Source organism: Amphiura filiformis, chromosome 12 (genome assembly GCF_039555335.1).
Source record: "Amphiura filiformis chromosome 12, Afil_fr2py, whole genome shotgun sequence".
Taxonomy (NCBI): domain Eukaryota; kingdom Metazoa; phylum Echinodermata; class Ophiuroidea; order Amphilepidida; family Amphiuridae; genus Amphiura; species Amphiura filiformis.
The window spans coordinates 52,360,305-52,384,470 of NC_092639.1; the positions used below are offsets into that span (position 1 = coordinate 52,360,305).

A 24,166-nucleotide genomic window follows, 5' to 3' on the forward strand; every position below is an offset into this window, starting at 1 on the left:
TCCATAGCGTGACCTAGTGTCGGAAAATTTGGCATAAAGAGACGATGCCCAAATTTTTTTAAATCAATACTGACAATTGTCAGTTTACATCCTAAGCTTTAGATTAAGTGGCAAATTTAATATCTCAGATTACTAAACTCACAGAGTTTGTCTAAAATGTTTTAGTGCAAAAATACTGGTCCTGTGCGCATCATTCCGCAACGCGAACTTTGCATATGCAAATTAGGAAATTAGGGTGGTTTGGAAAAGTTTCTCCTACCTTAATCATTCACTAACCAAAAATACTTCAACATTATGCTATTCACCTTATGCTGTTAATACATATTTGGCTGCTGCATCAAAAAGAAATTCGTACAAAGGCAGTTTGCATCATTCCGCAACGCTTGGAATTGCCCATGTATACAAAGTTATTTCAATTGATAAAAAAATACACAAAAAGTAATTAATTATGCAAATTAGCTAATTACAGCTAATTATGTATTCATGATATTATTATGCAAATTAGGTATGAGTAATTTTGGTTTTTTTTCAATATTTAATGAAAGTCTATGCATTCACCATAAATTTGTCAAGTATGAACCTGTTATGATGTTGAATAAAGAAACTGCAGTTAATTACTTAAATGTAATACAAAAAATACAAAGTTTGACATTTTGACGATGTCTGGAATAGAATTTTCATTTTTTTCTGTAAACATGGTATGTGTCACCATTGCTCAAAGCTAAATCCTAAAAATAAAAATTCATTTGCAATAAGACTTTAAATTAACATTTTGTTATCTGGATTAACATGGGAAGACAAATGGTAAAAGGAGCAGCCATTCTACTGTATCGTGTATACAAAAATAGTATGGCCTTGGACACACACAATGGCTTAGAGCTATTGTGGTATGGAAAATTACTCCCTAAAAATTTCTTTGATAATGTTTTGTTTTTAATTAGTTTTACTCAAGGCAAGGCAAGTGTTTCATTCGTTGTCGACGGAAATAATTTACATGCTAAGAAAGATTAATATTTCAGCTAAATGGTGGTAGGTCCCTTTATTTCAATAGGCCTATATTTACTGATTTATAAGCGATCTTCAAAAAAAAATAAAAACAGGCAGTAGCTCTTAAACAAAACAATATTTAATTTTTGCGGACACAATTTGAGATACGGTTGGATTTGACACACTTTGTCTTCACATGTAAACATTGTAAAAATCTTCCATACTTTTCCACTGTTTTTGGATCAAATTATTTTGGAATTATTAAAACCTGATTTTGGTTGGGATGCCACAATTTTCATGATTTTCCTTAGGACTAGAGTTCAAATGGAAAAGCACAATGTATTAAATCTGACTTATCTCCATATTATATAAGTCTGCCATCCAGAGAATGAGTAAATTTTGGCGGGTTTACCGTCGGACAAGTTTAGACAGCTCTAAACTTATCCGACGGCGCGGCGAACCCGCTAAAAACTTACAATTGTTGTTATGAACTCCCGTCGTAATTTAAAGCCTAGCCCATCTGCCAAGAGATTTCAAAATACAATAGGCCTACTATGAACATGGTATCGGATGCTGGCAATTTTGTCAATATTTAAACCGTTATAATATCGAAGTCCTCATACGTAAAAAGGGAAAAAAAATACCATCGTTTTCAAGATAATTGAGAATGAAACAAAACATGAGGCATTACAATTCAGTAGAGTAATACTATGGTCAGAAACAACGCAGTTATCATAGTAGGTATTCCTATCATGATTGCAGCACCACTGCTACCAAAGTCTGCACCGTTGCACAGGTCACCTTTGCAGCACTGGACACCATCTTGACCACAAGTAACGGTCACTCCTGAAGGTGGCTGAGTAGCGCATCCCCTGCTGGTCGCCTTATCAGAGGTAAACAACTGCAAGAAAGAATGATAGTTTCAACAATATGTATCTCAAAAGAAAATCCTTTAAAAAGGAATGGGGTGCCCAGCTTTGATATGACGTGCTGAAATGTAACCGTTTGGATTCAATTATTGTCTTCTATAAAACAATTATGATCAGAGGTAAACAACTGCAAGAAAGTACTTTTTTTCAAATACCCCCCCCCTGGGGTAATTATGTACTCACATAGCATTCACCATCGCATGATGTCTTGGCTACATGTATGCTAGTTGCATTCGGGTCAAAGTATCCTGGTGAGCAAACATCTTCTGTTACACCATCTACGTAATTACACCCGTAACACTGATGCGAAGCTAAATTTGCATCTGACAAAGCAATAATGACAAACGATTTCACCAGTCAGTCAAAGTGTATCATGTAAGCCTAACACACAGTATAAGCCTACTATTTTTATGTTCCAGGAGTAATACATGCCTAATAAGATCCAGGAGTACTAGAACTATTACAGTGTTTCTGGAGCACTATAGGTTGCTCTTGAAGCACTATAGGTAGATCCTGGAGCACTATAGGTTGATCCTGGAACACTATAGGTTGCACCTGGAGCACTATAGGTTGATCCTTGAGCACTATAGTTATAGTGCAATACTAATTCAACTTTGCTCACTTTTTCACTTGCTGTCATAGGCATTGAATCCCCCCATATTTTGATAATGGGTGAAGGGGGTGGTCCATCCCCCCCCATGTTGGCGTCTAGTCTGTAGGCATAGGCCGAAAGTTTGATCAGCTCGTAATAGGCGGGATATGTTAGGCTTTTACCACTTCGCCGAAAAGTAGAACCATGTTAAGAGTTATATTCGTTGATCTATCTGATCTATATTTTGTGTGTTAAAAAGGAGTAGACGAAGTATAAGAAAGATGATGCTTCTGGCGAGATGTCACAAGACAATTCTCAAAATCAAATATTTTGATATCAATCTGCGATGTTATTTTATAATAAGAGCTGCCGATTACGAGCTGATCAAAGTTTTATGTGTATGGTTTTTGACCATTATTAACCTCATATTTGGGCACTGTAGCCTAAAAAGTACCTTTTGCGCTCATAACACAAAATTTGTTCTACTTGAGCAACTATATATTTCACCATTTTATCTTTCGAACATGGAAATATTTTCCATAAATATATTCCGTCACCAAAAGGAGCTGGATTCACTATCATGACTTTAGGCCTACTTGAAGAATTTTGTTCCAACCCCCACCATTGCAAAAAAAGAAAGAAAGAAATCTACGCCATTGCTTGCTGTATCAGTTTCATGCGCGTATTTTTTTGGGGGGGGCTTTAGGGGCGCCAGCCCCGGGGTAAAAGCAGGGGCGGCCAAAATGAAGGGGCGGCGGAAGAAGAAGGGGCGGCAAAAACAGGGGCGGCAAAAACGAAGGGGCGGCAAAAAGAAATAGTAAATTAAAAAGGGCGGAAATTTTGAAAAATGTGGTGCTTTTAGGGCGATTGCGCCTGAAACCCCTTTTTTTTTTTTTTTTTTTTGCTCTTCACTTTTTCAAACGACCGAGAAAAAAATTGGGTCTACCTTTTCGGGCTGTTGAGGAAGGGGCGGCAAAATTGAATTTTCTTCAGCCCCCCGGGGTTGGGGCGGCCACGGTACGCCACTGAGTTTATATACCAAATTTGTTTTGTAACATCTGTCTTTTGCTGGCATCGTTCGTAAATGGAGAACCTGAAATGAGGAAGTTAATTTGCGTTGCTGCTAGGGCTGTTGTCGAGTAGAATTTTCATTGTCGACAATCGTCAAATCTTAAGATCCGACGTCGGCAAGTTGTCGACAAAGCAATACATCAAGAAAAAAATCCAAATATTAAGTTACGTCGTTAATATTTACATCAAAATATTACTGTCAACTATGCGTTATCAAAATCGGTTACCACTACAAAATGAAGCCTATTATACTCTTTTTTTATACCTATAGAAGAATATTTCATGGTGAATAATGGTGATCTTAAACTAGATTTCGCGGTTCTCGGGTTGGGTGGTTCTTGTGACTATCTCTAATTACCCAACACCCGTTACCCATATAGGCCTACTTGCCCTGACCTTTTAAACTACTACTACTGCTGTCGACCGTTGGTGTCTTTTCTATTGATCGGATCAGGGCATTATATAATTAAGACTAGAGAGAGCTCAAGTCCTTGATCACGGTTGAGCGCTGGAATGTGTTTTCTGATTTCTCTCTTTTCACGGTTCAAAACCTTGACCATTTAGTTCCGGATATACCAGGGTTTAATGTACATCTCCGCAGGACTCAACCACACTTGGTTTTAGCTTCCTTTTATGATCCTATAACACATTTAAGATGTTGCCAAAATAATTCCTGGCACTCCGGCCATATTCAAGGTCAAAGGTCAACACAGTATTCAAATTTCAAAGTTGCTCGAATAATTGTTAAAAGGCACACCATATTATTCCTCCCATTTCAAGGATTCAGAAAAAGTTTAAACTACCTGCGACATACCGTTATTGAGTTATAAGCAAAAAGGTCAAATCATGGGGTGGTCTTTTTTTTTTTTTTAGGGGGGGCACACAGGGGCCAAAATTAAAAATGCTTCGATTTCAACAAAATTGTCTCAAATTGCTTGTCGTGTAAAACAGCTCACTGTTGCCTCCCCTCCCGCCCATGTACCAGAAGCGAATGCACTGCGACCCCTCTCCCTCGAATCCATATACATGAACCACAGTGACATCGCCCCGATATCTTCATGGCAGAAATCGCCATGGTAGATTGAATCCACCGCCACACATGGCCATTATACATATCGACCTGTTTAATAGTTTATAGGCCAAAGGACATCTGACTAAGGCTACTGACAATTGCCTCGGTGACTGACCTCGCTGTGTGTCAGTCAAGCATGGTATGCCATAGGTCATATTCTTTTAGACAACCTTCACGATTGGCCTATACACTGCGCTATATAATTCGGCACATATAAATCAGAATTATTGCGGAATTATTGTCAGTTTTTGACTCAAGACACAAGCTACTGTCTCAAAGCGCAAGCTAACGACTATCATATCTGTTCAAAATATATATTCATGTGCAAGGAACCACATCTGGTTTCTTTATACGAAATCATTTACGGGAGATATTCATCATTTTCTACACCGGTATCCAAAGATTTTCTTCTCATATCAAACTCGTGCATAGCAAATCCACGTGTATCGATCCCGGGTATTTATTTTAGTATCTCTGCTGACAAAGTAATTATTAGCCAGGCGATGTCGGTGTGTGAACGTGCCCAAATAACGGATACTTACAAAGCATTTGCCACCATTTGTACATTCGATTGCATCATCGAGTGCAGAAGTTGAATTCAAGTTTTCATCTGTACAGGTGTCCTCTACACCAGTGACATACCCACAGTAGTAACACATCTGTATCTGTGCTTCTACTAATCCTGCTGAAGAGACAAAATGCAATGAAAGAGGAACAGAAAGCGATAAAAAAACTATAAGAGTATGAGAGGTCGCTTTCTATCAAGAATATGGCTTTGGTACAGCCCTAATAAATGATTTCAGCTCCTATCATGCCTATGGTATGTTGGCCTACAGAGTGCAAACCAGTAAATACAAGTCTCCTACACCCTGAGAAATCAGTGTTTCGAAAAGTGAGAAAGTGCCATATGACTTAATGTAATACATTAGAAAAGGCTTAAAACCCAACTATTATATAGGTCCTGATTCCTATTTAATCCTTATTTATAGGCCTGGGAAATATATAGATTGTCTGTGAAACATGAGCAGGATCCGACTTTTTATGACGATTTGGCTAAACTTTCAAAATGTGTTACATTTCAGAAACACTAAGCTATTTGTATGGGCTATATATCTAGTCGGCATTTTTCTGGAAAAAGTCACTGGACTCCGTATATTACTCTTCACTGGATGTCTTTATCTGACCTACAACTTGCAGAAAGTGTAAATTCTGAAGAATTGAGTCGCTCTGAAGTCAAGAAAATGATGTTTTCCCGGACCGTGTTTGTACAGAAAGTCAATGGGGACTATTTACTGGTGTGCACCCTAATAAACATATCGAGCTCAAGAAACGTTTCAAACATGCAATAGGTAGTTGTTGTATATTTCATGACAGACGTAGACATGACTGATCATGAGAAAAATCAGTCGGAAGTCGAATATTTTGGAACTAAATGTTCAATTTCAATGGGGTTATCTGCAAAATGTAGCTTTGAAAATGCTTCATACAATCATAAAAAAGTTGAAAATTGAATGTGCCCGACTTCAGACTGATTTTGCTTGATCCCACCACATATTTGGGTCCATTTGCGTTTTTCTTTACAAGCAGTAGATGGTTGAGTGTTGGGGTTTGAAGCCTGCATGCGCCGAGAGTTTGGGACTGGAACGATGTTTTGTATATTTTGTTTTGGTAAATGGTTGTCAGTGTGCAAAAGTCCCTCTTTGCTATGTAATATGCTAACTAGACATCGCAGATAGTGCAAACTATTCTTTTTCTGAAACCTCTTAGCTTGGAGAACAATTTGCCTCAACTTTTACTTAAATTTGAGCAACTTTGACTTTTGACCCATACACAACAATCAACTCGATCTGTGACCTTTTGTGCCCCATATAGGACTAACGTCTTATCGCATAGGTCTTACACGCACAAACATTACATTTCTGGGATCCGTGGGGCCAGACGAATAATTTGAAAGCGTTCTTGGAATAAAAAAATAAATTTTGCCCCCTATGGGATCCTTTGGTCTTTTTGAGGGCCATGGTCTTAAAATATTGCTTGGCAGACAACAGATTCGAGTTCAGCATGTACCCAAACTAACAAAAATAAGCTGGTTTGCCGACGGATGCATTACTGGCTAATATGGGACGGATTCGCCGGTCTTTTGCCCCGGGTCATTTGCTGGACGTTGAACGAATACGTATTGGACAGACATAGGACGCCTGCAGTTACCGGCCACAACGAATAGCGAACTGGGATAGCGAAACGAACAGAAATCGGACGAAACGGCTATATTCGTTACAAATACGTTCATGTGAGGCCACCACCCCAAATCTTATGCCGGACTGGTGATTTCGCCACCGGATACGGCGATGTATACGTTGACCGGTCCGTCTATTTGTGACAGAGGCAAAAGACAGCGCCCAAGCACCGATCATCAAAACCAAAGTTTAGACATCAAATATATGGACGAAACACCGGCTACTCAACCCTCTATACTACTTTTAAGGCTAACTCATGATTGTTAGGGAAAAATCAAATAGCCAAATTATTCGGTCATATAATTGGCATGAAACGCACAGCAATAACAAAATAGATAATCATGATAATAAGACAATCTGTTATATATGTGCATGGCCACCTCAGTAATAAAAAAAAAAACCTCAGACAGCTCATGAAATGAGGTGAAAATGAAAACTCTGTTGAAGGCGGAGACAACGTAATTACATCTTGTATTACTTACCAGCTGACAGGATAGAAAGGAAGGCTACACTCCAGACCAAGAGATTCATGATGCTCAGTGAATGATAAATCTAATTACTGTAAATTAAACAAAAACAATATTATTATGGTTACTTTAAGGGGCCATAGCGACTTTTTTCCAGGTTAGCCCCCCGGGGTTAGCCCCTGTTGAACAGTAAACATGAACTATCATGTGTGAGAAATGCCCTGGTTCAATATAATGACATAGCCTATGTTATTTTGTTTACGAACTTTTATATTAAAGAGTCCACAAGCCGTTGTTTGTCATCCAATTAGTGACAAATTGCAACTTACTGAAAAAATGGTGTTTTGGTTTACACACTGCATGAATGCAATTTTACTTTGGTTTCAACTAAAATACACCAAAAGAGTGACTTAAACGAAATGCGGATCTAATCTGCATATTCTTGGGAAGAATTGCCCACCATGAGACATAAAAATACCGAGTTTTCACTACATTGACCTAACATCTGACCAAATACGAAGAATTCGTAAACAAATAACATAATGACATGTGGTGATCCTTGTCATATCTCACACATAACATTTCTCACAGGCTAACCTGATGAATGTCCTTATGAAAACCTAGAAGTTGTAACAAGAAGCCTCTGGCATGCAGAGCAAGTATTTCTCCGAGCACACGCAAATGTGACTAGACCACAAACTGAATAACAAGGGTGTACATAGGGCCTACATGTGTAGGTTGTTGGATGTCACCCAAAAGAGCTAAACGATATATTATGTGCATGTGATAGGCTTAATGACCCCAAAACGGATTTATAAAGAGAATCAACTTTCTACAGCTTCCTTTAGCGACAGCAATTAAATATAGTTTGCTATATAATACATTAAGGTTAGCAACTATTCATGATAAACTGTTGCGATTTGGTAGTTCACAGCATCTTGCGAATGGTAGTGAGCTTTGGCAAAAATTGTATAGAACATTTTAGGCCCGGAGCCAGGGGTTGCGACGCCCCCCCCCCCCCCCCAATGCCAAAGGTACAAAAAGTCCCCCCTTTTGACCCAAAAAGTCCCATTTGCGAGCGTAGCTAGCAAAAAAATAGAAGTTTTTTTAAATCCCTGTTTGGTCCAAAAATGTCCAAATCCGCCCCCAGTCCAAAAAGGTCAAAATTTTAAAACAAAAAGGTCCACTTTTTCAAAATCAGCACCCCCCAAAAAAAAAAAATACGGGCCTGGAACATTTCATAGCGAGCGTATAGAAGAATTCAAATATCACAGATAATACTTTTGTAGGTTCTGTGGTTCTTGAGTGGTGTTGTAAAGAGGGCTGAAACAACAACACTTTTGTAAAACTTAACAACAATAAAAGTTTTCAAAGTATATAATTTGTAGAATGCAGTTTTTTGTGTTTTTTTCCAATAATACATTTATTTAGATAATTTTTGCCTGCTTCGACTAACAATACCTCTACCCTTAATAAAGACCAAACAAACATATTCTTGTTTATGCCGTAATATTGTAGTCTTTCAACCCTTTCACAACTTTAGCTGTGTAACTTACAAAAATTCCCGCTAAAAAGGGGTTCTTTTAATTTTAGAAAATACATTAAAAATCGCATCAATTGGACTTTTCGTACTGATCGTACTATAAATGACCACACTCTAGACTGTGATTACATGTGACGTCATTGCCAGGCAATTTGTCTCTATTGTTCCTTGCCCGGAAATATTCCCATGCACGCATCATGTTGTGCTCAGGGACGGTCCTTTTAAAACGCCCGCCATAAGGCCATTGAACTGTGTAGTGGTCATACGTATTCACTGAAACATAACAATAGGCACGGTCCCTTAGCGACTCATTAATAATGTGTGGAAACAGGTCAGGGACGGCAATATGATAATTTCAACTCTTTCTTTGAGGTCAATAGATAAAAGAAACACCTTCAATCACACAGGTGGTGGTTGTAGATAATATTTTATCATCAAAGGCATAGGAAACTTTATGGAGGCGGCGCTTATCATTTCTTGTAAACACAATCTAATGTGGTACGTGTAGAAGGCCGGGTCTGCATATGTTCAGTACATGAAGCTAGGGATATAGCTTCATGTTCAGTGTAATCAATTAAAATACTATAGCTGCATATCAAAAAACCGTGAGGCATTCCTTCTTGTTATGGACGACAAGTATTAATTTTGATATTATTAAGACAAAATCCATTCCCTTCTCAATTGATTAAGCTCCGGGATTAGGCTTTCTTTTCGAAAATTAAATCATAGGGCCTAGAGGTGATGATATAGGCCTAACCTAAACCCATATACGGTATGCGGAAACCTTCACAGTCCGGGCTTCGCTTGCACTCGCATTAAACAGGCAAAGTTCGCTAAACTAACGCCTGCTTCAATTGCCAACCTTTATCGAGGGGCAAGTTTGAGGTTACCTATGCCATTTTTCACCCCGATGTGACAGCCAAATTTGTCATAGGTTTGAATAGCTAGTAGAAAAACCGTGAATATAGTGTCAGAAAGTCTCACACATCTTAGTATAACCTTGTCGTTAATGTGACACCGAATGCAGCGCCATTTTTGGAATATATTCGTACATTGTGTGGGCAAATATTTGGTCAAATGTAGGCTAAGTAGGCCTAAATCATGAAAATCGCTTAATCGGAATAACACCAACCAGCAACGGACATTGAGACAACACTACGTGAGAAGTTTGGGGTAAGTAAAACTTTTCCTTGTTATAAAAAAGAAGGAAAAAGCAGTCCTTTTTATCACAACGCGATATATTAAAAAAGTACATTTTGAGAGGGCCTACGCTGGTTCTTTTGATTCTAGTTTAAAATCTGTTCATCACCTGCAACCCGATTTGGTATCTATGGCTTCATCAGAGTCTTGGGAACTAATTAATGTGGATGGTATTTTGGTTAACAAAAACGATACTGTTAAAAATATCGGTATTTATGCAAGCGACATTTCTAGTGTGTGAAATGCATTGAAAATTGTCGGCTAAAGAGTGCATAAAAGAAAATCGCGAAGAGTAATAGCAACAATAACTATCTACATTCCAAGCGGAAACGCTTTTCAAAAACATACCACCTTTTTTCGGGCAATCGCTGAAACCGAAATATGAAATTCCCGGCCATCTGTAAAAAGGGCGTGAGCAGAAATGACCATGAACTTGGGTCACCGAAACAAATGTTTATATTAGTGTCAGGCCTTTCAAAGTGATACAACAATTAGCCCCCAATAATGGCTTTCATTTGAACCATTATTTGTTAATCTGGAATTTTACTGTTTGAGAAATTAATGAACGTATCAAAAACTTTTCGCAAATCGATTTAAAATTGCCTAACCCGTTAAAGGGGCTCCCTATTCAAATGTTAACTACGGTAAAATAATTTGCGGCCGGGAGAGCGGTGCCAGCAGTGTTCGCCCTATTTTTTTCTGACAAGCATAGCGATGTCGATTTTAAGGTAAAAAACACAATCCGTCTACGCCATTACTGCGGTGTCTTCGACGTATAGACGAATCCAAATCCACGCATTCCTACACCTGACTAGCAGCCTTTAGTTGGTAGCCGTAGGCTACAATGCGCCCAAAATGTGAAATGATTCGGCCTTGGCGGAAATTTTAAACTGCATTCCATCACCCGTGTTACACGTTCCCCGAAAGCACAGGTAGACAAAAGAATGATTTAAGTTTACAACACAATACAGTTCCCTTCGGCAAAACACACAGCTTCTACATGGTCTATTCGCTGTTGAAGTGCCATATAATAATCGGATTAACTACACGCGGTATCTATGCATACACCATATCAAACGCTACAAATGGATGTACTTGCGAACAAAAGGACTATGTATGAATAGATGCGACGGGATTACCTGCGGAATTATCTCTATTGTATATATTATTCTATTAACCCTCCTCATCCTTGCATCTTCTCTAGGTGTTAGGCGGCTTTTATTTGCACAATTGGGCACTCAAAACACCAGGTTGGTGCTAGCGGCTACCCAAAGATGGCCGACCAAATCCTGACCATGACTTGGCTCGTTGGATTCGTCTATAACGTAAACTGTGGTGTCCCAAGGTCTGGGGTTCCACGAATTACTTGTTAGTGTGCTATACAGAATTATACACAGCAGTGATTTTCAATACACGGGACGATCACGAATTGATTGAACATATTAAATCTCCCGCACTGGTACATCTGTGGTTCCGTCAATAGAGGGCCAAGTACAGTAGATGCAGGGGGGTGACACTAAATTCACGGCTTTTATTTAGCCACGCAAACCTATGGAAATTTTGTTGGCTTGCTCTCAACAAAGTGAGGCAAGGTATCGATCGGTTATGAATAATTCACATCAACTCTTACTCAGCCCATGTGATTGAGGTCACCACATAAAGGTGTCGTAAGTTTAGCGAATCGAACCTGTTGAAGATAGTAAAAAGCGCCCCCAAGCAAGGTTAGACCGGGCGGAAGTGGGTCAACTACTATGATCCCATCAGGCCACAGTGATTTGTTTCTTCAAGAAAGTCTTTTAATTTGATAATGGAATGTCTTGTTGATATAGTAATGTCGAAATTGAGACTAACTATCGATAATACAAAGGAAATATACGACAAGCATAAGAAATGAAATACAGTGAGTATTTGAAGTCAAAAATCACGTGACCTTCCAAAATGGCACCCAAGCGGCAATAGTTTTTGCCATGTGCTTCCTCCCTGTGGAAAAGTATCCCGAAAAATATCAATCTGCACTAATACACTTATTGGTGTAGCCTGCCAGTATGAATTATTGTTGAAAAGTAGAAAAGCACCGTAATTTTGGCATTTAATTGTATACCGCCACTAATAATCCAAAAATCCGATCTTTATTCATCACGTCTATTGGCTCATTTTCTTACATTGAACTATTATAGGCACTTCAACATCGATGATAACCAGCGTACACCACAAGACCCCAGAAAAAAAAATCATAGGCTCACGTCCAGCCGTCTGTACCTGTCTTCAATCATATAATAGATTGAATACAATACCGTTCTTTTCAAAGAGACTAATCTTACAGGTGCATGAGTGATTAGCATTTCTTTGACATCTATGGTTCAATGCATCGGTAGGTCCTACTGCATGAACGTGAGTGCGGGCGATATAGTCAAACTTGTATTCATCTATTGTTATGGTAGTTAATCCGATTTAAATACGTCACTTCGCCAGCGTGCCTATAAACGTATTCTGTTTAGGGAGTAGCCTACATTAAACAATTACAATTTCAAACTTTGTGATTGGCAATAGGCCCCTACCGCCGGTATGCAAAAAGTATGCATGGGTGACACCCAGGAGCGATTATAGTATTTGTTTCCTTGCTACATCATATTTTGATTGTTTCCGTTTGCCATAATTTAACACAGAATAAAAGCAAAACTCACTGAAAAATAACATTTGCTGAAAATCAACTAAGTTTAGGGAGTGTTCAGAAATACTTTGGTGGGGGACAATATATTTTTTCGTGTTACAAATTTTTTAACCCCCCTATCCCCTCTTCGTGAACCCAAAACTTTGTTGACCCCCGGTCTCACAAGTTAATGGACCTAAAACTGTTATGACCCCACCCTCATATTAAGTACAAAACTATTTTGCCCCCCCCCCACCTGTACCATTGTACATCAAACGATAGAGGAAATAATATTATCAAATAATACTAAAACTTGTATTCATGTCAGTGTTGTGAGTCGGTAAATTACCGGTTAATTTACATGGTAATTTACCGCCATCTGAATTTACCGTAGTAAAATAGGGTAATTTTTTTTAAATTAAAACTTAAAATAATATTGTTTTTGTTTGTTTGTTTTAGATGACAATTACAGTTTCATGCAAAAGAGTTATGCAAATACTTTAAAATGTACGTTCGGCACATGTCTGGTCGGAATGTGCATTCGTTCGGTAGCCGATACAAACGGCAACTACTCTGTCCCTTGATCAAACGTCTATTATATTAACGCCCTCTGGCCAGGTCAGACCATCATTTTAATAACAATATGCTATTAACATATGAATTGGACACATGCAAATTACGAAGTGTCACATCCTGATTTAATAATCCTTGGTAGATGCTTCTTGGATTGGTGTACAGTGGGGGGGGGCATGTTCTTGATGAGAATCACGTGATGGTGGGTCTACCTCCCCAGGCGAACACCCTCTTTCCCTAGTCCTGCAATACGTATAGCCTATACGGGCATGGAACCATCCAACCATGAAGTTCACTTCCATTAGGCCTATGAACCATATCCTGTTTTAACCAGGTTAACCGTCGAGTTAGATGCCTGTAATAACAGAAGAGTGAATGATCTTAATTTCCGATTACTTCCTGCGGATATCATAATGACATTGTAACCTATAAAGGTAGGCATAACACATGATCAGATGATAGGCCTAACGCAACAAAAAAGTTACTTAATTGCCCTCATCCGACTGACCCTAAAATCTGGAAAAGCGGTTTTTGTTTGGTTTTACTGTAAAAGAATACTGACCCTAGTTTTGGAAACTCAAGATTTTTTTCTTGGGGGGGGGGGGTCAAAATGTTTGACAACCTAAAAAGTTTTTTCTAAACTGTTTTAAAAACATGAATGAAATGAGAAATATCCCAATTCATACCTAGGCAAACTAAGCTTATTAAAGGGCATATATATTGCTCGGCCAACATCATATCATTGGCAAGCTAATTATTATGAGGACAATGAAAATGACTCCTTTTTGAGAAAATAAGACGTTTAAAATTGATATTCCGCAAAACCCAACTGTAAGTGATGAGTTCCTTTGAACAAGACAGATTTGACCTAGAAAAAAGTTTGACGTCATGAAATGAAATGTGCCCGCTTTGAAAGAATGGACTGTAAACACTCTCAATGCACAGAACGTATACTGCTGTTGTTCACAGAAAAAAAAAGAACTCTGAATCAAGTATTACAAATTTAATGGTTTTTAAACATATGGATCAAATCTGCCGCTTCTTTATTATTAGTAGTAAATTGTGATATTACAATTCACATGTATATCAACATCATGAGAAATATTTGGACTAAAAAATAAAAATGTATTTTGAGCCTAAAATTTGAGCGTGATCAATATTGTATTTATTATGCAAATAAACAATTTCAATGGGCCGGTAGCTAACCATTTGTTGACCATTGAAGGTCGCGTATTTATACATGAACATGAAAAGAGCTCTAGGCTCATGTGTTATCATGAAAATAGGGGAACGGCGGGTAATCCCACTCTATTGGTATGGTTTATGCTATCTTACGTTGTTTTAATGTGTAGTAATAGGCTTAAATGAAAATGTGTTCGGGATTACCCCACTCTCCCCCATAGTGTCCACTTCATTTACTTACGTCATTCAGCCCGCTGCCTTGAAAATTAATTTCACTTCGAACGGGGGGCGTTACACTGATCGGAACTGAATGCGAGATCTTTGTCATTCTCTGCACCTGCCCCACAATTCAAAATACAGTAATGGAGAGAATAAATAATACATTTTGGATATTCATGATATTTGCCACGTAACTCACTTAACCGCTGGCCCCGCCATGCAGTTGGTGTTGGAAAACACAAGAATGCGTATTGGAATTTATGAGTAATGTTAAACACCAGATTCCCAGGGTCACTCACTTCTGAAGTTTTCGGGTACGTGTCTAATAGTAACTTTGTCCCATTATGGAGGGGGGGTCAATGTTTCACCCCTAACATATTTATCCGCGCATGTTTACGCCCAAACGACCTAAACTAATCGTAGATCCATCCTTGGCGCTCATTTTAGTGATTTGTATTTTACCCCAGCGCCTTACCCTGGAGGTAGGGCAGGCCATCATGTGGGGGGGGGGGGGGTGAAGCCAACCATTGGTTTCTACAGTGAAATCTATGATTTTCATTTCGCTCTTGTAAAATTATCCCAAGAGCTATTGACTTTTTACTTGTTAGTTAGGTTGAAATAGTGATTTTATTTTATATTTAGGAGAAAATTCGCATGTTCGTAGAATTTTTATCCAATAATCAATTTTGCCTATACTTTAAAGCCAGAATTTCCCAAATTTGCATTGGCGCGCTCACATTATGACGTCATAGCGATATTATGAGGGGAATGTTTGTACTTTTGTGATATCACTAGATAGAGGAAACCCACAGCTGTATATTGGTACCAATTATAACGCTACCTGACGTTTATAATTGAAAATTAGTGGGTTACCTTCGTCCCGGGGGGGGGGGGGTGCTCAAGTTTGGTTTTGGTAGGGACGTGCCGCTGAGAATTTGAATTTACAAGTAAATTGTCTTAGTTTTTACAAATTTTACCAAAATTTTGGGAACATTTTGACAATTTTGGCTAGATTAAGGAAAAATTGGGCTATTTTCCGAAAAAAATTTTGAAAAAAGGACCCATTCATATACCAAAATAGGCTTTGAAAAAGGGTCATTGATATACCAAAAGGCTGAAAATGCTACCCATATTTGCGGCACGTCCCCGTATGGCCATTTGTACTGAGTACCCCCATCCCCCCGGGACGTTCGTAGTCGAGTCCGTGTTACAAAATATGGTTCAGTATAGGGTTAATGAACTTGACTGATGTTTTTTAAAACAAAAGTGTTCGGATACTTTTTGTTCGCAGTATAATAATAGCAACGTTGTCCTAGTGTGTATCCAGGTATTGGAAAATCTACTATAATAGCAACTTTGTCCTAGTGTGTATCCAGGTATTGGAAAATCTACTATAATAGCAACTTTGTCCTAGTGTGTATCCTGGTATTGGAAAATCTACTATATTAGCAACTTTGTCCTAGTGTATATCCAGGTATTGGAAAATCTACTATAATAGCAACTTTGTCCTAGTGTGTATCCAGGTATTGGAAAAACCTACTATAATAGCAACTTTGTCCTAGTGTGTATCCAGGTATTGGAAAGTCTACTATAATAGCAACTTTGTCCTAGTGTGTATCCAGGTATTGGAAAATCTACTATAATAGCAACTTTGTCCCAGTGTGTATCCAGGTATTGGAAAGTCTACTATAATAGCAACTTTGTCCTAGTGTGTATCCAGGTATTGGAAAATCTACTATAATAGCAACTTTGTCCCAGTGTGTATCCAGGTATTGGAAAATCTACTATAATAGCAACTTTGTCCAAGTGTGTATCCAGGTATTGGAAAGTCTAGTATAATAGCAACTTTGTCCTAGTGTGTATCCAGGTATTGGAAAATCTACTATAATAGCAACTTTGTCCTAGTGTGTATCCAGGTATTGGAAAATCTACTATAATAGCAACTTTGTTCTAGTGTGTATCCAGGTATTGGAAAATCTACTATAATAGCAACTTTGTTCTAGTGTGTATCCAGGTATTGGAAAATCTACTATTATAGCAACTTTGTCCTAGTGTGTATCCAGGTATTGGAAAATCTTCTATAATAGCAACTTTGTTCTAGTGTGTACACAGGTATTGGAAAATCTACTATAATAGCAACTTTGTCCTAGTGTGTATCCAGGTATTGGAAAATATACTATAATAGCAACTTTGTCCTAGTGTGTATCCTGGTATTGGAAAATCTACTATAATAGCAACTTTGTCCTACTGTGTATCCAGGTATTGGAAAATCTACTATAATAGCAACTTTGTCCCAGTGTATATCCAGGTATTGGAAAATCTACTATAATAGCAACTTTGTCCTAGTGTGTATCCAGGTATTGGAAAATCTACTATAATAGCAACTTTGTCCTAATGTGTATCCAGGTATTGGAAAATCTACTATAATAGCAACTTTGTCCTAGTGTGTATCCAGGTATTGGAAAATCTACTATAATAGCAACTTTGTCCTACTGTGTATCCAGGTATTGGAAAATCTACTATAATAACAACTTTGTCCTAGTGTGTATCCAGGTATTGGAAAATCTGCTATAATAGCAACTTTGTCCTAGTGTGTATCCAGGTATTGGAAAATCTACTGTAATAGCAACTTTGTCCTAGTGTGTATCCAGGTATTGGAAAATCTACTATAATAGCAACTTTGTCCTAGTGTGTATCCAGGTATTGGAAAATCTACTATAATAGCAACTTTGTCCAAGTGTGTATTCCAGGTATTGGAAAATCTACTATAATAGCAACTTTGTCCTAGTGTGTATCCTGGTATTGGAAAATCTACTATAATAGCAACTTTGTCCTAGTGTGTATCCAGGTATTGGAAAATCTACTATAATAGCAACTTTGTTCTAGTGTGTATCCAGGTATTGGAAAGTCTACTATAATAGCAACTGTGTCCTAGTGTGTATCCAGGTATTGGAAAATCTACTATAATAGCAACTTTGTTCTAGTGTGTATCCAGGTATTGGAAAATCTACTATAATAGCAACTTTGTCCTAGTGTGTATCCAGGTATTGGAAAATATACTATAATAGCAACTTTGTCCTAGTGTGTATCCTGGTATTGGAAAATCTACTATAATAGCAACTTTGTCCTACTGTGTATCCAGGTATTGGAAAATCTACTATAATAGCAACTTTGTCCCAGTGTATATCCAGGTATTGGAAAATCTACTATAATAGCAACTTTGTCCTAGTGTGTATCCAGGTATTGGAAAATCTACTATAATAGCAACTTTGTCCTACTGTGTATCCAGGTATTGGAAAATCTACTATAATAGCAACTTTGTCCTACTGTGTATCCAGGTATTGGAAAATCTACTATAATAACAACTTTGTCCTAGTGTGTATCCAGGTATTGGAAAATCTGCTATAATAGCAACTTTGTCCTAGTGTGTATCCAGGTATTGGAAAATCTACTATAATAGCAACTTTGTCCTAGTGTGTATCCAGGTATTGGAAAATCTACTATAATAGCAACTTTGTCCTACTGTGTATCCAGGTATTGGAAAATCTACTATAATAGCAACTTTGTCCAAGTGTGTATCCAGGTATTGGAAAATCTACTATAATAGCAACTTTGTCCAAGTGTGTATTCCAGGTATTGGAAAATCTACTATAATAGCAACTTTGTCCTAGTGTGTATCCAGGTATTGGAAAATCTACTATAATAGCAACTTTGTCCAAGTGTGTATCCAGGTATTGGAAAATCTACTATAATAGCAACTTTGTCCAAGTGTGTATTCCAGGTATTGGAAAATCTACTATAATAGCAACTTTGTCCAAGTGTGAATCCAGGTATTGGAAAGTCTACTATAATAGCAACTTTGTCCTAGTGTGTATCCAGGTATTGGAAAATCTGCTATAATAGCAACTTTGTCCCAGTGTGTATCCAGGTATTGGAAAATCTACTATAATAGCAACTTTGTCCTAGTGTGTATCCAGGTATTGGAAAATCTACTATAATAGCAACTTTGTCCAAGTGTGTATTCCAGGTATTGGAAAATCTACTATAATAGCAACTTTGTCCAAGTGTGTATCCAGGTATTCGAAAGTCTACTATAATAGCTACTTTGTTCAAGTGTGTATCCAGGTATTGGAAAATCTACTATATTAGCAACTTTGTCCTAGTGTGTATCCAGGTATTGGAAAATCTACTATATTAGCAACTTTGTCCTATTGTGTATCCAGGTATTGGAAAATCTACTATAATAGCAACTTTGTCCTAGTGTGTATCCAGGTATTGGAAAATCTACTATAATAGCAACTTTGTCCAAGTGTGTATCCAGGTATTGGAAAATCTACTATAATAGCAACTTTGTCCAAGTGTGTATTCCAGGTATTGGAAAATCTACTATAATAGCAACTTTGTCCTAGTGTGTATCCAGGTATTGGAAAATCTACTATAATAGCAACTTTGTCCAAGTGTGTATCCAGGTATTGGAAAATCTACTATAATAGCAACTTTGTCCAAGTGTGTATTCCAGGTATTGGAAAATCTACTATAATAGCAACTTTGTCCAAGTGTGTATCCAGGTATTGGAAAGTCTACTATAATAGCAACTTTGTCCTAGTGTGTATCCAGGTATTGGAAAATCTGCTATAATAGCAACTTTGTCCCAGTGTGTATCCAGGTATTGGAAAATCTACTATAATAGCAACTTTGTCCTAGTGTGTATCCAGGTATTGGAAAATCTACTATAATAGCAACTTTGTCCAAGTGTGTATTCCAGGTATTGGAAAATCTACTATAATAGCAACTTTGTCCAAGTGTGTATCCAGGTATTGGAAAGTCTACTATAATAGCAACTTTGTCCTAGTGTGTATCCAGGTATTGGAAAAACCTACTATAATAGCAACTTTGTCCTAGTGTGTATCCAGGTATTGGAAAGTCTACTATAATAGCAACTTTGTCCTAGTGTGTATCCAGGTATTGGAAAATCTACTATAATAGCAACTTTGTCCCAGTGTGTATCCAGGTATTGGAAAGTCTACTATAATAGCAACTTTGTCCTAGTGTGTATCCAGGTATTGGAAAATCTACTATAATAGCAACTTTGTCCCAGTGTGTATCCAGGTATTGGAAAGTCTACTATAATAGCAACTTTGTCCCAGTGTGTATCCAGGTATTTGAAAATCTACTATAATAGCAACTTTGTCCAAGTGTGTATCCAGGTATTGGAAAGTCTACTATAATAGCAACTTTGTCCTAGTGTGTATCCAGGTATTGGAAAATCTACTATAATAGCAACTTTGTCCTAGTGTGTATCCAGGTATTGGAAAATCTACTATAATAGCAACTTTGTTCTAGTGTGTATCCAGGTATTGGAAAATCTACTATAATAGCAACTTTGTTCTAGTGTGTATCCAGGTATTGGAAAATCTACTATTATAGCAACTTTGTCCTAGTGTGTATCCAGGTATTGGAAAATCTTCTATAATAGCAACTTTGTTCTAGTGTGTACACAGGTATTGGAAAATCTACTATAATAGCAACTTTGTCCTAGTGTGTATCCAGGTATTGGAAAATATACTATAATAGCAACTTTGTCCTAGTGTGTATCCTGGTATTGGAAAATCTACTATAATAGCAACTTTGTCCTACTGTGTATCCAGGTATTGGAAAATCTACTATAATAGCAACTTTGTCCCAGTGTATATCCAGGTATTGGAAAATCTACTATAATAGCAACTTTGTCCTAGTGTGTATCCAGGTATTGGAAAATCTACTATAATAGCAACTTTGTCCTACTGTGTATCCAGGTATTGGAAAATCTACTATAATAGCAACTTTGTCCTAGTGTGTATCCAGGTATTGGAAAATCTACTATAATAGCAACTTTGTCCTACTGTGTATCCAGGTATTGGAAAATCTACTAAAATAACAACTTTGTCCTAGTGTGTATCCAGGTATTGGAAAATCTGCTATAATAGCAACTTTGTCCTAGTGTGTATCCAGGTATTGGAAAATCTACTGTAATAGCAACTTTGTCCTAGTGTGTATCCAGGTATTGGAAAATCTACTATAATAGCAACTTTGTCCTAGTGTGTATCCAGGTATTGGAAAATCTACTATAATAGCAACTTTGTCCAAGTGTGTATTCCAGGTATTGGAAAATCTACTATAATAGCAACTTTGTCCTAGTGTGTATCCTGGTATTGGAAAATCTACTATAATAGCAACTTTGTCCTAGTGTGTATCCAGGTATTGGAAAATCTACTATAATAGCAACTTTGTTCTAGTGTGTATCCAGGTATTGGAAAGTCTACTATAATAGCAACTGTGTCCTAGTGTGTATCCAGGTATTGGAAAATCTACTATAATAGCAACTTTGTTCTAGTGTGTATCCAGGTATTGGAAAATCTACTATAATAGCAACTTTGTCCTAGTGTGTATCCAGGTATTGGAAAATATACTATAATAGCAACTTTGTCCTAGTGTGTATCCTGGTATTGGAAAATCTACTATAATAGCAACTTTGTCCTACTGTGTATCCAGGTATTGGAAAATCTACTATAATAGCAACTTTGTCCCAGTGTATATCCAGGTATTGGAAAATCTACTATAATAGCAACTTTGTCCTAGTGTGTATCCAGGTATTGGAAAATCTACTATAATAGCAACTTTGTCCTACTGTGTATCCAGGTATTGGAAAATCTACTATAATAGCAACTTTGTCCTACTGTGTATCCAGGTATTGGAAAATCTACTATAATAACAACTTTGTCCTAGTGTGTATCCAGGTATTGGAAAATCTGCTATAATAGCAACTTTGTCCTAGTGTGTATCCAGGTATTGGAAAAATCTACTATAATAGCAACTTTGTCCTAGTGTGTATCCAGGTATTGGAAAATCTACTATAATAGCAACTTTGTCCTACTGTGTATCCAGGTATTGGAAAATCTACTATAATAGCAACTTTGTCCAAGTGTGTATCCAGGTATTGGAAAATCTACTATAATAGCAACTTTGTCCAAGTGTGTATTCCAGGTATTGGAAAATCTACTATAATAGCAACTTTGTCCTAGTGTGTATCCAGGTATTGGAAAATCTACTATAATAGCAACTTTGTCCAAGTGTGTATCCAGGTATTGGAAAATCTACTATAATAGCAACTTTGTCCAAGTGTGTATTCCAGGTATTGGAAAATCTACTATAATAGCAACTTTGTCCAAGTGTGTATCCAGGTATTGGAAAGTCTACTATAATAGCAACTTTGTCCTAGTGTGTATCCAGGTATTGGAAAATCTGCTATAATAGCAACTTTGTCCCAGTGTGTATCCAGGTATTGGAAAATCTACTATAATAGCAACTTTGTCCTAGTGTGTATCCAGGTATTGGAAAATCTACTATAATAGCAACTTTGTCCAAGTGTGTATTCCAGGTATTGGAAAATCTACTATAATAGCAACTTTGTCCAAGTGTGTATCCAGGTATTCGAAAGTCTACTATAATAGCTACTTTGTTCAAGTGTGTATCCAGGTATTGGAAAATCTACTATATTAGCAACTTTGTCCTAGTGTGTATCCAGGTATTGGAAAATCTACTATATTAGCAACTTTGTCCTATTGTGTATCCAGGTATTGGAAAATCTACTATAATAGCAACTTTGTCCTAGTGTGTATCCAGGTATTGGAAAATCTACTATAATAGCAACTTTGTCCAAGTGTGTATCCAGGTATTGGAAAATCTACTATAATAGCAACTTTGTCCAAGTGTGTATTCCAGGTATTGGAAAATCTACTATAATAGCAACTTTGTCCTAGTGCGTATCCAGGTATTGGAAAATCTACTATAATAGCAACTTTGTTCTAGTGTGTATCCAGGTATTGGAAAGTCTACTATAATAGCAACTGTGTCCTAGTGTGTATCCAGGTATTGGAAAATCTACTATAATAGCAACTTTGTTCTAGTGTGTATCCAGGTATTGGAAAATCTACTATAATAGCAACTTTGTCCTAGTGTGTATCCAGGTATTGGAAAATATACTATAATAGCAACTTTGTCCTAGTGTGTATCCTGGTATTGGAAAATCTACTATAATAGCAACTTTGTCCTACTGTGTATCCAGGTATTGGAAAATCTACTATAATAGCAACTTTGTCCCAGTGTATATCCAGGTATTGGAAAATCTACTATAATAGCAACTTTGTCCTAGTGTGTATCCAGGTATTGGAAAATCTACTATAATAGCAACTTTGTCCTACTGTGTATCCAGGTATTGGAAAATCTACTATAATAGCAACTTTGTCCTACTGTGTATCCAGGTATTGGAAAATCTACTATAATAACAACTTTGTCCTAGTGTGTATCCAGGTATTGGAAAATCTGCTATAATAGCAACTTTGTCCTAGTGTGTATCCAGGTATTGGAAAAATCTACTATAATAGCAACTTTGTCCTAGTGTGTATCCAGGTATTGGAAAATCTACTATAATAGCAACTTTGTCCTACTGTGTATCCAGGTATTGGAAAATCTACTATAATAGCAACTTTGTCCAAGTGTGTATCCAGGTATTGGAAAATCTACTATAATAGCAACTTTGTCCAAGTGTGTATTCCAGGTATTGGAAAATCTACTATAATAGCAACTTTGTCCTAGTGTGTATCCAGGTATTGGAAAATCTACTATAATAGCAACTTTGTCCAAGTGTGTATCCAGGTATTGGAAAATCTACTATAATAGCAACTTTGTCCAAGTGTGTATTCCAGGTATTGGAAAATCTACTATAATAGCAACTTTGTCCAAGTGTGTATCCAGGTATTGGAAAGTCTACTATAATAGCAACTTTGTCCTAGTGTGTATCCAGGTATTGGAAAATCTGCTATAATAGCAACTTTGTCCCAGTGTGTATCCAGGTATTGGAAAATCTACTATAATAGCAACTTTGTCCTAGTGTGTATCCAGGTATTGGAAAATCTACTATAATAGCAACTTTGTCCAAGTGTGTATTCCAGGTATTGGAAAATCTACTATAATAGCAACTTTGTCCAAGTGTGTATCCAGGTATTCGAAAGTCTACTATAATAGCTACTTTGTTCAAGTGTGTATCCAGGTATTGGAAAATCTACTATATTAGCAACTTTGTCCTAGTGTGTATCCAGGTATTGGAAAATCTACTATATTAGCAACTTTGTCCTATTGTGTATCCAGGTATTGGAAAATCTACTATAATAGCAACTTTGTCCTAGTGTGTATCCAGGTATTGGAAAATCTACTATAATAGCAACTTTGTCCAAGTGTGTATCCAGGTATTGGAAAATCTACTATAATAGCAACTTTGTCCAAGTGTGTATTCCAGGTATTGGAAAATCTACTATAATAGCAACTTTGTCCTAGTGTGTATCCAGGTATTGGAAAATCTACTATAATAGCAACTTTGTCCAAGTGTGTATCCAGGTATTGGAAAAT

At 37.3% G+C, this 24,166-nt stretch overlaps 1 long non-coding RNA gene across 1 annotated transcript; it reads right to left on the minus strand.

Annotated features, from left to right (window-relative positions):
- Positions 1-5,197: 5,197 nt before the first annotated feature.
- LOC140165411 (uncharacterized) lies at positions 5,198-8,093 on the minus strand. The gene is made up of 3 exons (XR_011860711.1): positions 7,953-8,093; positions 7,371-7,447; positions 5,198-5,336 (listed from the first exon to the last, which is right to left on the minus strand). It is a non-coding gene; the product is annotated as an uncharacterized lncRNA (long non-coding RNA).
- Positions 8,094-24,166: the final 16,073 nt, after the last annotated feature.